Source organism: Dermacentor variabilis, chromosome 4 (assembly GCF_050947875.1).
Source record: "Dermacentor variabilis isolate Ectoservices chromosome 4, ASM5094787v1, whole genome shotgun sequence".
Classification (NCBI taxonomy): Eukaryota; Metazoa; Arthropoda; class Arachnida; order Ixodida; family Ixodidae; genus Dermacentor; species Dermacentor variabilis.
In genome coordinates, this window is record NC_134571.1 from 102,548,949 (window position 1) to 102,564,171 (window position 15,223).

At 43.3% G+C, this 15,223-nt stretch overlaps 1 protein-coding gene and 1 long non-coding RNA gene across 4 annotated transcripts in view; both read left to right on the forward strand.

Moving 5' to 3' along the window:
• Window positions 1–15,223, forward strand: part of LOC142579586 (uncharacterized) — a 515,154-nt gene that overhangs the window by 123,692 nt on the left and 376,239 nt on the right. The window lies entirely within an intron of this gene.
• The window catches only part of LOC142577866 (uncharacterized), an 8,532-nt gene continuing 563 nt past the window's right edge, over window positions 7,255–15,223 (forward strand). The window contains exons 1-2 of the long non-coding RNA XR_012827085.1: window positions 7,255–7,685; window positions 8,814–8,904. This is a non-coding gene — a long non-coding RNA (uncharacterized LOC142577866). The remainder of the gene's footprint in view (window positions 7,686–8,813; window positions 8,905–15,223) is intronic.

Below are 15,223 nucleotides of genomic sequence, written 5' to 3' on the forward strand. Positions count from 1 at the left end.
GCACACTTTTATTCCGAAATTGTTTCGCAGTAGTTTCGATTTCTTGCAAAAGATACACTGAATGAACCGGGCACGTGCGGTGGTTTCGCATTTGCTAAAACAAGGAAGAGGAAAAAAATGAGTCAGACTTAATGTCGAGTGGCGCTCTTTGCCTTACTTTAATAGTAAGCAAGAAATTTATGTTTCATGTTTCCCAGCTGATACTATATCGCGAATGAGAATGTGAGTCAGTATTCAGGAAGGTTCTTGCTTGCTCGCGCTTCGCCTCCGTAGCTTTCTCTTTATTGCCACAGAAAGTTGCTTGAGAGCGTATTTAGCATCAGTAGTGTCAGTTTTGCTATGCTAGTGCGTTAAGCTTTCGAGGCAACACTGACACAGGAAAGAAATACTAAATGATTCGATTCTTGTTACTGCATCTAATAGCAAGCGTGGCCAAAACCTCTGGTATACTTTCAGTCGCTTTCATATCTGCATTAACCGTCAATTTAATGTAACATGTTTCTATATTTTTATAACGATGCAATTAACAATCTCAGAATACTTCACGCACATTAAGGTATTTATCCATCTCTGGACCTTACCGCTTTCCTTCCACTCTAACTTGTGCTACTGGGTATGCATGTGCCGCTCTTTAATGGACCTATTTAATGGCAACTTAGATCACTAGATGTCGGCTACTCGATATGTGCTGCCCTTCTTCATAACAATCGTTATAACATATAAAACATGTCATCACTCATCACACACCCATCATCAGACAGGTTGCTAATCGCATTGGTGTCGCCAATCATATCTGAAAGATAGTTGCGCCACCAATTGTTTTTTTATTATTATTATTATTATTATTATTATTATTATTATTATTATTATTATTATTATTATTATTATTATTATTATTATTATTATTATTATTATTATTATTATTATTATTATTATAAGTGAAACTTTAGTGCTTTGTGCACTAAAGTTTCACATATGTGCACCGGTGGGCTATAAACATGAGGTAGTTCGTAGTTTCTACTTCTTCAAGGTGCGTGCTGTCTCTCTTTTTATTTAATTAGTTGTGTATGTATCTTCTCACTCTTCTTTTCCTTTTTTTTCCTTTTTTTTCCTTTTTTTTACATTTTGCTACAGCAGCGTATCATCCGGCAAGTTTGAGCGCGATTAATAGGGGGATTCCACAGGCTCAAATTTCTGTTAGTCACATGTAGCCATACGAAGTGACCGACAATGAAGCCAGAGAAAGCGTAGGGGCGGAAGTTAATTGGTGCGTTTATTTGAAATCTGGGAATATTCGAGTAAACCGAACTGATAGCGGACTAAAAGATGAATTGCAGCAGATGGGCACCGAACTCACATCCTCCTCATTAGGCACGCAGGTGCTTCACCAAATTGAGCTACCGTGGCGTCATTTCTCCAGCCACTTTCTTGGGTGTTCGTGTACAAGATTATCCCTGGCTGTCGAGGCAAAAGGTACATTTACTCGGCGTGTAACGAAATGTGTTACATTCTGTAAAGACCCACGCATGGTCTTCACACCATAGGTTGTAGATGCAACTCCCAAAATTCACCGTACTCGATCATTATTTATTTTATTTTATTCATTTATTTTTGCTTTGTATGCCTTGCGCCTATCACTTTCACTTCTAAACTTTCCCATCCCACGAATCCTTCCCTCCACAAAAATCATCCGCATGCCGTGAACTCCCAAAGTAGAACGATTCAAATGCGCGACCCAAGAGCAATGACACCCCGCGAGACATTCGCCCCGCGACCCGGACTTAATTTCTCGTTTCGCCGTCGTGATCTCGTTGGCGTTCGTTTCCTTCTTGCTTTTTTTCTCTTTCTTTCTCTCTTTCTTTCTCTTTCTTCGTAGAGTACTCCGGCCGCACAAAAGTTAGGCGCGCGAGGCGACGTACTCGACGGGAGTCGTGGAAGCCGCGGTCCGATTCAAGTTTCCATGCCCCCCCATCCCCCGTTTTGCGCGACTACGCTCCCGTATGAAAAAAGGAGAGGTAGGAGGGTACGACATTCGTCGCCGTTCCGTGGGAAAAACAAGTGCCCGCTGCTGGGCTCCGTGGCTGCGGAACTGAGCGGAAATGCTCTTGGGCGTCGCTTCCGGTTTCCTCTTATAAATGCGGTAAAGCGTATAGTATATATATAATATATATATATATATATATGCACGTGTGTACGCGCAATGCCCCCACATTGCTCCTGTCTTCTCGAGCCGCCCACACCCCGGCTTTTACCCCTCCCTGTTCTCGACACGCTGCCTCTTTCTTATGATACTCCCCCGCGGCTCTTTTTATATCGTAAGATGTCGGCGATGGATTTCAGAGGAAAGGAAGCAAAAATAAAAAAAACGAAGAAAGAAGAAACATCAGGACGGTGTGAAGACGTAGCGATGGTGACGGGCTATAGTGCTCCCGATGTCTTAGATACGCCGAGCGTACAGATCATGCCTCATAAAGCTGCGCTTTCCGTCAGCCCAACGCTAGCACAAATTTTTTTTCCCTTTGTGCAACTAACTTTTCTAAAGAGAAGATAGAAAGAGAGGGAGGGAAAGTGAAACCATGAAACATAACATATAATTTGCTCGTCCGAAGACCACTTGTACATGGCGTATACGCTTACTGTGAGTTGTGCTTTAGGAACCTTCGTTTGCCTCCATCTCACCTTTATTTTACTGCTCCCAACTTTATTGCGCGATAAAGAAAAGGGGGGGGGGGGATAAATGTGAGAAACTACTGAATGAAAGAAGGACCAATGTTATCAAATTTGACATAGAGTTCTTCTAAGTAGCTTCGCGTCCAACTTATATGTGGCCGACGCTTATACTCATACGAAATATAGCGGCGAAACGCTGTGTATTTATACTTTTTTTTTTTTGCTGCCCAATAACCGACGTAGTAGGTGTATTAGCTGCATTCGCGCACTAAGTGGAATACTGATCGACGTCTTGCTCCTATGTACAGTTTGATGCGCACTTTGATCGGCCTCTCCACGATTTTCTTTAATCGATGCTCAGCGCTACTGGGGAAATTCTGTTCGTCAGCAAAGCGTCCACATGAATGCCCAGAAGTAGTCACCAAGGTTGTCATGTCCGCATAAAAGAGAGACAATACTAGACACGTGGAAATACTAACCGCCACCAAGATGTTCTTATTCTCCTATAGCGCGGATGGGAATACTCGAGTGTGGTGGGCTCCGTGTGTGCTGTGGGCCCCCCTCACCCCCCCCCCCTATTACATGCGCCACTGCGTTAATCTGGAGTATAGCGCGCCGTAGGTGAGGCACCAGGCGAGCGTCTCCAAATTTCACTAATAATCCACTTGCGCTTTGTATCACCTAATTGCTGAGGAACCTGTGCTGCTGTGGGCCACAGCTGCAGGCGAATGAGTACGGGATTTGTTGGTGACCAATAACTAACTAGCATGTACACCGGCACCTACCGAAGCACGAACAGGAATATTAAAGCACATGCACTGACTTTCAATAACGAGAAAAAGAAAAGTGCGTTTTAGTGGAAGGTAACGCATGTCCCCAAATGTATTGCAGCTGAGATAAAAGGATAAAATTCAAATTAGAAGCTTACTGAGCGCCTAACATAAAGAACGTAGATATCAGATTTTTCAGTGGGAGCTTTATATCAGATATCTTTGCGAAATGAAGTTTCGGATAGCATATGATGGGGTAGTGATTGCTTTCGCATGATTACATACTATATGTGTTAAAAGTAGGCGGAGAGCTGTTTCGACCTCTGGCGAAGCGCGATAAGGAAAAAATTAGCAATAATATAATTTCATTATCCGGCCTATAGGTCACTGCACACTTTGAAGTAAAAGTTTTGTTATTATTGAAATGATTGCGGAAAGAAAGAAGTTTGTTGTGCTGATCTGCAAAACATGGCAGCGCATATACAGTATACCGTTTAGAACACCTGGCTAACACCCAAAATACGCCTCGAAATGCGTTGGAGCTTGATGTGGCGTCATCATCAAAGGCAGGACGACTACTTTGGAGGACGGTGATCCGTGTGGTGTTCGTGTAATTCGCAGTGCCTTTGGGGGCTGGACAATATCGCGATGTCGGGTGTCAGTTTGAAAAATTGCATCAACGGTTAGGGCGCATTCATCGATGTACAGCATGTGCTCCAACACGAATAACTAGCACGTTTACTAGTGAAACTTCGTTAATAAGCGTGCTATTCTTTTTTCTTTTTTTTTCTGCGACGCTGGCGGTATAGCAGAGTGTTGCCGTACGAATCATATTCTTCCTGTTAGTCTGTGTAGTGCACCGTGTTTTTCGACCGTCCTTGTTGAAACGAATGTCGCCGAAGAATTCAGAGTATGCTTGAAAATTAGGATGGTATTCCCACTGACTGACTCGCTTGTTCTCACTATAAGCAACGAGCGAAACGAGTGGCAACAACTACAACTTCCTTTCTATAGCACGAGGTCGCGGGATCGAATCCCGGCCACGGCGGCCGCATTTCGATGGGGGCGAAATGCGAAAACACCCGTGTACTTAGATTTAGGTGCACGTTAAAGAACCACAGGTGGTCGAAATTTCTGGAGTCCTCCACTACGGCGTGCCTCATAATCAGAAAGTGGTTTTGGCACATAAAAACCCCATAATTTTACAGAACTTCCTTTCTTTATAAATGCTCAGGCGAGCGTGACACATTGAACCGCTTACACAGGGACAATTCCCGCTGGAGCAAGTGCGAGGAAAATTCCCCGAGAATGGACGTCGCGAACATTGTGAACACGTGACAGAAAGACGCATAATAGCAACTAAATACACTGAACTGTCGTTTACTTTAACCTACACAGTAAAATAATTTACACCCTTGATGGTGAGAATTGCGAGTCATAACACCCTTGAAGGGTGTTTTCATTCTAGAAATATCCCATCATCATGACTTCTTGCGAAGCGTAGGGCAGTTCTAGATGTCATAACACCCTTTTACCCACCAAAAGGGTGCACTGACTAAGGATATTGGGGGTGGGTGCAAGGGTGTTTTTGTTTATTTTTATTACATTCACAAACATACAGTTGTACAAAGAGACAGCGTGTCCCACGGCACTACAAACCAGTGGCGGATCCAGTAGCGGGCCCTCCCCTCCCCTACCCCAACCCCTTCCCCCCGACACATGTCGGACTTTCAATGCCGACAAAACTCCTGAAGAGGGTTCTCCACCGTTTCACTGTCTCTTTTGATGAGCCATTTTAAATATGTCCCGCGAAAAACCTGTTGCTGAAGCACTACTATGTCATAGTGGGCTAAGTGGCACACAGTTCTCAAATGTCATCACGCACAAATTCCGCGGGATCCAAAAGCGCGCACATAATTTTTCTAGTATTGAATATTTAACCAAAAAGAAAAATGTTCAAAACGTTTTCAGCAAGGCAGAACAAGTGCAGCTCTTGCTTGTGGGGCGCCAGCAATCCAGCGAAATAAATAGGCCACGTGACAGCATGCAGCTGGACGCGCCACAATCGCTCCAAAGCAATGCGGTCGTCTAGGTTTCTTTCAAGCACAACGAAACAGGCAGAAAAGGGGGCGACGAACCCTACTCGGACAAAAGATACGCCGATTCGGGAAGATTTGACCCCACCTGAGATTCTTTCGCGGAATCAATAACCCCAATTCGTTCTGCTTCTCTGACGTTTAAAAACAAGGTAGCTTCGTAGGCAAACTTGAGCCTTCTCACCCACCACAATGCTTTGATCAAGCAGCCTCTACAGAAAGAGCCGTGCAAAACGCTCATGGCTTCGCGTCTGCGTCAATTTACGAAGCTGGCTGTACAAGAAGAAACTATTAAGTTTGTAGTTGTATAGGAAAGGAAAGTTCTACTGGCTTACAAACAGCTGCCAGAACGGAGTGCTCAAAAAGAAAGGGAGGGAAATGTGAGAAAGTATAGAGAACCAACGTACAATTTGCGATGCATACAGTATTTGCCACACCGACTAACAGCGCTATTTACTCAAATATTTCCCCTTCCAAATCGGAGACAGTATTATTGCCTGCATGGATAGGACATTGAGCCAATCATTATAGATAGAATGAGATTCCAGAAATTGGCGGGGCATTTGCAGACCCATCTTTGTTCACGGAACAGTGGCGAGGCATTTTTCAAGTCTGCGCGCGATTGTCCACCTGCAAAGTACGTTCGAGATGTCATGGCATATGCAGACCTGCGCGAGACTCGCCCGTCTCCCCTCGCGAGACGGGTAGGACAGGTGCACATGCAGAATACGGGAAATACTTTGTAGAATGAAATTGAACTCTGTCAAAACACCAGAGCTCTGGATGACAGGTTACGGTGTGCACAGAGGCGTTCTGCTAGATTTTAAAGCGAAGCTTTCTATGCCTCCTCCCTTATAATTTCCAATTCTGCTGCTCCTGCTGTCACTGCCTTGCCAGCCGCGGCGGTGGGTGGTTTGAGAGCGTGCATAATGTACATGAGAGGGACTCAGGGAAGGCGTGTGCGAGCCCTTTTAGCGAGAACTACGTGGGCGCCTCGCTACAATACTCTCTGAACCCCTTTAGCCGTCATAATGCCCACTACTAAACATGGCAACAGTTGCGGGCAAACAATAATAATTTTACTTCAAGGTATGAAAGGGCACGTTTCTGCTATTTCTAAAAAGTAAGCACCGCGCAGTTTTGTGCACGTGGATAACTGACTCAGGGCATGCAGAGACGCAAAGCCGCACTAAAGCACCGCAGCGTCAAGACGACAACACGCAAACGGCTGTTCGGCAAATCAACGCTTCAGCCCCGATACGATGCGCTCGTGTAAGGGAATTAGAGCGTTAACTTTCACGTAAGCTACGAAAAATGGCGCGCAACAGCGCCTCGAGCAAGCACGTCTTTCTATATTATAACATTCAACATCACATCACCACTGTGGTAGGCCGTCAACATCATCGCCAAATATCGTCAGTGAACGCAAATAGCAAGCTGCGCTTATGTCGATTCCCACAGTGCGTGGGATCTGCCTCTGTTGTTTATAATAATAATAATAATAATAATAATAATAATAATAATAATAATAATAATAATAATAATAATAATAATAATAATTGCTTAGAGGTAGCGTAAAATAAATAGCCTCGAAAGTAATATACACACGTAGTTTAAAAGAATATATGTATTTATGCCTTGAAAACGAAACCGAAATTGCAATAACTTCGACCGACGGGTGTCGCCGCGATCGCTGCTGAGTCTCGCGGCGGGCCGCCGGGTGCACATGTGTGTGTTCTCCGTGACAGTCTTGAAGTTGTGAGTAATTAGATTGTTTGTCGCTACGTTTAGGTTGCACCACCTCGTTGTTTTCGTGTACTTTTGTGCTCATCGACGCGAAGGGAGCATCTGGACTGAAGGCGACGCGATTATGCGTGAGAAAGAAAGGCAGTAGCGGCCTACATCGGTGTTTCTTTGTGACAGTGTGTTTACTATGCCTACGACGGCCGTCATTCGTGGTCAACGAGAAAACATCTTCCATTCAGCCTGGACAGTGATGAAGTGGTCTTTTTTTTTTCGGCGGAATCCATCGTCATCATCGTCCATCCACTACGTAAACGAAATGGCATGCCCAGAGTACACATCGTGACAGCGCTCCGCCTTCAAACCGAGGGCCTTTTGCAAGGCGCATGGACGGCTCATATGAAAGGTAGGTACGTGGTCACATTCAGCGTCGCGTTTTTATGGTGCGTCATTGTGGTAGTAATTTTCGCGTAATTTCTTTAAAGGACAGCACAAGGTGTGTTGGATGCGAGTGTAGTATGTGTACTTCAGGCGGAGCCTACGGGAACCGAACGTGAAAAAGAAATGAACATATATCGGATGTTTCATTGTTCGTGTGTCCTCAACTACTTGTGACAGCACATAGAGTTGTAGAGAATTAAGTACTGTTACGCGTCAGTATACGGCGCAGGCAGGTAAATAATACTTTGGTTTGGCTAATTCATTCTGTTGCCTAAGATGGGCGCATACTTATACCGGTGTCACACGGCCACTTTCGATCACGATTGAGCCTGTTCTGGATTGAAATTTTCGACCGCGATTGGCTCCCGTCCGCAGATTCAGCAAGGAAGCCGAACGTGACCAGAAATTCGATCCCAGTCAGGATCGATCGCGGCCAAAAGTGTGCAGTGTGACAACCGTATTAAATGTCGCTTGTGTACTTGCACTCGTTTTGTTCTTATTTTTTTATTTTTTGTCCCAGGTCACGTGGTAGGTAATGACGCAGGTAGCTTGCAATGCTTGTGCTTTCATCGCTAGAACTAATGCAAAAGAACCACAACCGTCCCGGCTATGTGGTTATCCTTCGTTTTCAGTTGTACTCGTTTGTTCTAGAAGCTTTCGTGCCGTTGCGGATGAACGCGTGGTTGCGCTATTTGTTTATTAATTTATCTTTTCGTATAAATAAGTACACCGAGCCTGATAATATTTTTCTCGACCTTGAACTCGTTTTTTTGGTTTCACGCACGCATGCTTATTACTACTACTATTTGTTTTCTTGTTGTACGACTGAACCTTGCCTAAGGCGTCCTGTCAGTGGTCGACAGTATTTCTGAAATAAACTGCTCTGAACATCCTACGGCTATTCTATGTTTCACTACCTTATTCTAATGTCTAGTTATAAAGCGTATGGTTATTGTAACTATTCTTGGCTTGTATATATGTATGTATTAGGCTGGTAAATGCTTAATTGTGTTTGCAGTTTTGAGAGGTTCTTTTATTAAGTGGTCAATCTCGAGTGGTATTAATGGTGAGTTGTTTTCTTGCGCCCATGCAGTTAGTCAGCATGAAGCAATTGCATGGGAACCGGCTGATTGTCTTGGGCCTACACATTGCTCAAAAGGCAGTGAAGATGTCTGAGCCGACAGGTATACTTTTTTTCATCACAATTGGCCTCTGTCTTGCGCTAGCTGATTCGAAGTGAAGCCTGCAAATTTCCTGACCTCATCATACAGTCTAATTCTCTACCGTCCTTGACTACCCTTGTCCTCGCTTGGCATCCGTTCTGTAACTCGAATGTGCCACCGGTTATCTGCCGTATGCATTACATGGTTGAAGAAGGCACTTGGGCTAGTTGGTGCTCATCGCAGACTCTAGACATCAATAACTAGCGTGAAAAAGACGACACCTTAAAGAAGCACATAAGACAAAACTCTAGACTTCAACTGAAATTTTTGCTGCACAGAAACATGGGATGCACAGAATGTCGACCGACGGAAACAACACAGGAGCTATCGGAACAAATTGATGAACAGGTTAATTTCACATACGAACACTCTTGGTAAGAGCCAGGGACGGCTGCTCACACACCTGTTCCCCACTTTCTTTATGCAAAGTGGTTCGTGTATTTCCCTATGAACCTGCTTCTGGAGCTGCCTGAGCGCACGATTGCTTTGAAACTGCTCGGTGCATGAGCACGTAAGGCGATAATTGGCCAGGTGGCCACTAGCCACTAAGGCACTGAAAGCAGCCCTATGTTCCCTCAAGTCAAACAGGTCGGTGTTTAAAAGACTGCTTCGGGGAACCAAGATAGGGCAGCTGCCAGTGGCTGGTGGCCATCTGGCCAATCATTGCTGTAGGTGCTCATGCACTGAGCAGTTTCAAAGCGCTCATCTGCCCATGCGGCTCTAGAGGCAGGTCGACATGAAAATATTCGAAGCACTTTGCATCAAAAAGTGGGTGATAGGTGTGTAAGCACCCCTTCCTTGGCTCTCACCAAAAAGAGTGTTCGTATCTCGAAATGAACCTATCCATCAATTTGCTCCGATACCTCCTTTGTCAGACAGGGAAAGGGAAAGATGAATGTTGCTTCCATCCGTCGAGGTCGCATCCCCTGAATCCTATGTTTCTGTGTAGCCAAAATTTCAGTTGAAGCCTAGAGCTCTGTCGTGTGTGCTTCTAGCTGTCGTCCGCTGTTTTTTTCGTGCTAGTTAATGATGTCTCAAGTCTGCACTACCTAGCCTGACCAGCTCCCTTCTTTACTCGTTATGTCAGCTAGGATATCAGCTCCTTCGTCTGCTTTCTGAACCACGCTGCTCTCTTCCTGTTTCTGCTGCCATCAGGATGGGAGTGGACATGACAAATGAAACTGAGTGTCATTTAGACAGAGGAGCAGTGAGGCTTCCTGTGCTTTACCTTTTGTTGTTGTACATAAATGTTGAAATTGCACCAACACATCTTTTTCCACCTTGTGATTTTCCCATAGCTGTGACAAATGAATATATAGGCTTTAAGAAACTAAAAATGCAGTTTGCCTAAGAAAAAGAATACTTTTGCACTTAAAGGTAATGTGTATGATGCTCTAACTCCTTAGATGCATGTGCCTTGAGAGGTGTTGATGTTGTTTTCATTTCTTTCGGTAAGCTTTACTTGATGGGCATGACTTTATATAAAGGAATAAGTTCAGAAGAAACCATAATACCTGACAGGCAGAATTGTCGAGGTTGAGAGCCAAGTTTTCTTTCATGACATTTTTTTCAGGCTGTACTAGTTGACCCATGATGTTCAACAGTGCGGACTTGTACAAAGGACGTCGAAAGTGGCGAGAAATGGAGAAAAATGCTATCGCCTCTTTCTCCATCCTTTGTCGAGTTCACATTGTCGAACGTCATCGACCATTACCAACTAGCCTGTTTGCGTACCTGTACTAGTTGAGCCATTTCTACTATGGTACTGTAAACCGAATGTGATAAATTCAAAATTGGTGCCTTTTCTATCTTTGTACAAGTAAGTGTTTCATATAATAGTTTAAGGCATTATGGTTGATGTCATGTTTTGACACCACCGTAACCTCATAAAATATCTTCATGCACGCGAAAGGTGCCTCTTGTACAAGTTGCGTGCTGGCCTGATATGGAGAACAAACCTCGCAGGAGGTAGAGCACATGCTGTATTGTAAACAAGACGCACGATTGCATTTACTTGGCAGTTATCGCAATGTTTTCTGATATTTACCTGCAGGAACATTAGTTATCTCAGCTGCTAAGGACACTGGTAAAGATACATCACTAGACACTGGGAGCAGAAAGAAAATCTGATTTTGCAGTACTATTGAAGTCATGCAACATTATGTCTAACCAAACTGGCAGGGATGCTAGCTGTTAAAAACAAAGGGCTGATTTCAAGAAAATTTCGCATTCCTAAATGTGTAAGTGAAATGCTCTATGCTTATAAGCTACAAAAGATTTCCAGGATAATCATGCTAGTTACACTGGCCATTTGCTAATTCAGTAAGCTTCACTGAAGCTTGTTTTAAAATTCACCGTGTCTTTATACAGGGTGATGATAGTAAGTTTTGTGGAATTTTTAAATATAACCTGTTGCATATAGCATAATTCTAGTCCTTGAGCAGGAATATTCAAACAGGCAGACATATCTTGCACGAGAAATCGAAACACATGTCCAACTAATTAACGAAAATCTATTAATTAGCTTTTCAATTACTTCATGGCACATATAAACAAAAAGAAAGTGGCTTAACCGAGGGGCCGATGTTTATTAATCTTATCCTAAGAAGCTAGCAAACACTAACACCAAGGACAACTTAGGGTAAATTACTTGTGATTAGTAAATGAAATAAAGAAATTATAAATTACTGAAAATGAAAGTGGATGAAAAAACAACTTGCCACAGGTGGGGAACGAACCCACGTCTTCGCATTACGCGGGCGATGCTTTACCAATTGAACTACAACAGGTGCCTTTTCCCCATCCACTTTATTCGGTATTTCTGTTTCCTAGTAGAACTCTAGGAGTGTTTGCCAGCGCCACCACATATATGAAGCACATTGTAATTTACGAATCATAGCCAGTGAGATTACAAGATGCATCAACATTGGAATTGATTTCCAGAATGACCATCAAACTTGCCGTAAAAATGCACTGTTGTTCCACTTACTTTTTTAACAAAATGTGCTTTCTGCACTGATGCACAAAAGTAACTGGAACACCATTGTGTAGTGTTCTTTATCAGGGAATTATCCCTAAACTGGTGTCATCCTGGAAGTTCAAGCGCACACGTCTTCCAAGCTCACTGGCTACAATTTGTAAATTGCAATATGCGCAGTAAAATAATTAGTTACGAAGTGAATAGTGAATTTTTTTAATTAGTCGAACATGTGTTTAGATTTCTCATGCTAGTGATGTCCACCTCTTCAAATAATCTAGCTCAAGGACAAGAATTATGCCATCTTCCACAGGAAATTTTTTTAAATTCCATAAAACCTAAAAATGATCACCCTGTACAATGCTACTACAGTGCTAAATAGCCAGCAGCCTAATCATCACATTTAAGAATGCTGTAACAACACTGACAAGTGCACTAAAGTTTTCTGCGCTTCACAGATGAAAGATGTTGGCCATTAGAATGTTTGATCTTAGTGTAACTTACAATCAGATAACCAGCAAGATCAAGTGAAAGCAGATGACAAACTTCATACATGAAAGGCTTTAACTGTGCTTTGATTAAAATAGCTAAACTTCTGTAAAGCATGATGCATTCACTGTGTTGTTCCAGTTCAAAGCATCTAAATGATCAGATGCTAAAGAGTTCTTGCTTGGAAGATCGTTAGTGAAAACCTCTGTAATAAAAATACCAGCAGGATTATGTGCTTGCTTAGTGGAGATGTCTTAAGATGATGTAAAAAGGTGTAGGTAGGGCTTCTAGTAGAGATGCCAAATAGTTCTGAGAGAGGGGTTGTTACCAGCCACTGTGTAGGTCATAGATTAAGAAAAAAAATAAAGGTCAGCTTAGTGATGCTTAGTATAGTGATGTATGCATTGTTTGTGATAGTGAGTATAGTGATGCTTGCGTTGTTTGCCTGGGAAATCTGAAGAACAGCATCGTTTGTGCCTCTTGTTAAAAGAGCAAGCTGCTGTGAAAATGCTTATTTCTACTCCTATGAATGATGTATATTCCTGAGGAGGCAGGCAAAACAACAATGCCATGTGAGGAGTTTTTTTTTCGAAATGAGCCAAATCCACAAACCGAAACTAGGTCAGATAAAACGGTAATGACAAGGAAAACTAGGCAACTTTCTCATAGAAAACCTGTTGCAACGTAATGGGTCAAATAACGCCAGGCGAACGTGTTCGCAGATCGTATTTCGTATCGAAATTGAGCCAGATCCAGCTGTTGCACGGATCAAAATGAGCCAAATCCATTTGCCCAATAGGAGAGCGCTTTTGGCGTGACGTCATGTAGCCATGGCAGCCTCCTTGTCAGTTCCCGCCAAGGAGTTGGTTCCCGCCTGACAGCTCAGAGTGTTTCGTTTGTGTTTTCGCAAGTTCTTTGCTTTTCTGATATCGTTGTTCATGGATTCGGATGGCAATGAAGAGATCGGCGAAAATCTATCCCTAGACGTCGACGACGGAGTGAAAAGAAGCCGCATCACCACCGTAAAAGCAAGGATACGCCGTTGCCAAAATGCAAAATATAGTGCCCTGCTGCCAATGTTATTATAGCTTTTCTGTCAAGATTACATGATGCCATTCTCGAAAGCCAATTTTAATAAAGTTTTCATAGCAATACCGCCTAAAATCCAGCGTTTCAATTCAATACGAGCCAAATCCAAAGTTCTCACCCTAATATTGGGCATATTTGCCGCATAATTTTTCATTACTTGTGGTCGTAAACTTGCCCTAGCTGACATGTAAAGCATATCATATAATAGCTTTGATAGCGTTGCATTTAGGTCCGGTAACAAATTTTTGCTTTTTTCGCAACTTCTGTTTACGTGGATTTGACCCATTTCGAAAAAAAACTCCTCATGTGTTATATTAACCGATGAATGTAAGGTCATTGTTTAGGCACGTAAACCCTGCGAATTTGTTTTTGCCTTGTGGCCACCACCTCCTGTGAAATAATGGTTGGCATTTACACTATTGGTTTTGGGAACAAGGCATTAATGTCAATGTACCTCTTGATGGTTACCCTGCAATGCATAGCGAAGCATATGTCTGCACCTTATTTTCAATATAACTTGCTTGTAGGGAAAAGTTGCAGTGAGATGATGTGGCTTCTCATTGTAAACTTATCGCATAAGACAGGATTGGTATATTTCTAAGCAATTTATTGGACTCAACACGAGCATCTTTATTTGTGCACATTCCAAATTGTAGTTTTGGGTCAGATGTCACGCACGAAAACAAACTACCCAGCGTTATTGCTGTAATATGACGGCGGTTAAGGAAGTAATGCCTCCAAACACACTACTTTGCCAGTAGTACTGCAAACATTTTGGCTCTTTGTCATTAATGCACTGATGTTTAAGCTATAGAATGTCACTTGCCCCATCTTCCTATCTCTTCGCGTTCCAAAGTAATCGATCAATGCATGGCATCCAGTGGTGATGTCCGCTTGAAACAGCGGGCTGTAATTGAATTTCTCACTGCAGAAGGTTCTACGCCCTTCAACATTCATTGCCGTCTGAAAGCAGTTTACGGGGATGCCTGTGTTGAAGTCAGCATTGTGCGGAGGTGGGCAAGGACTGTGAAACATCAAAATCCAGCCGCATCAAACGTCCATGATCAGCACCTAACTGGACGGCCCGCAACGGCTTCTGATGAGGATCATCAACATCAGGCAGATGAGTTGAATCGGGTCAATCGTAGGATCAAGCAACACCAGATTGCAAAAACACTCACCATTTCCATTGGTTCAGTGAACCAGATAATTAAGAAACTCCTGGGTTACAAGAAGATTTGAACTTGTTGGCTATGTTTCAACTTTTTCATGTCAGTCTTCAGTTGCCGTGGCACCCAACTAGCGCAAGTCTTCTTGTAACGCAGGTCTTTAATGATGTGGCTCACTGAGCCAATGGAAATGGCGAGTGTTGTTGCAATCTGGTGTTGCTTGATCCTGCGATTGCCCTGAGTCAACTTATCTGCCTGATGTTCATGACCCTCATCAGAAGCCATTGTGGGCCGTCCATTTCGGTGCTGATCCTGGAGATTTGATGCGGCAGGATTTTGGTCTTTCACAGTCCTTGTCCACCTCTGCACAGTGCTGATGTCAACACAGGCATCCCCGTAAACTGCAGTCAGATGGCGATGAATGTTGATATGTGCACAACCTTCCGCAGTCAGAAATTCAATTACAGCCTGCTGTTTCAACTGGACGTCACCACTGGATGCCATGAATTGCTCGATTACTCTGGAACGGGAAGAGATAGGAAGGTGAGGCGACATT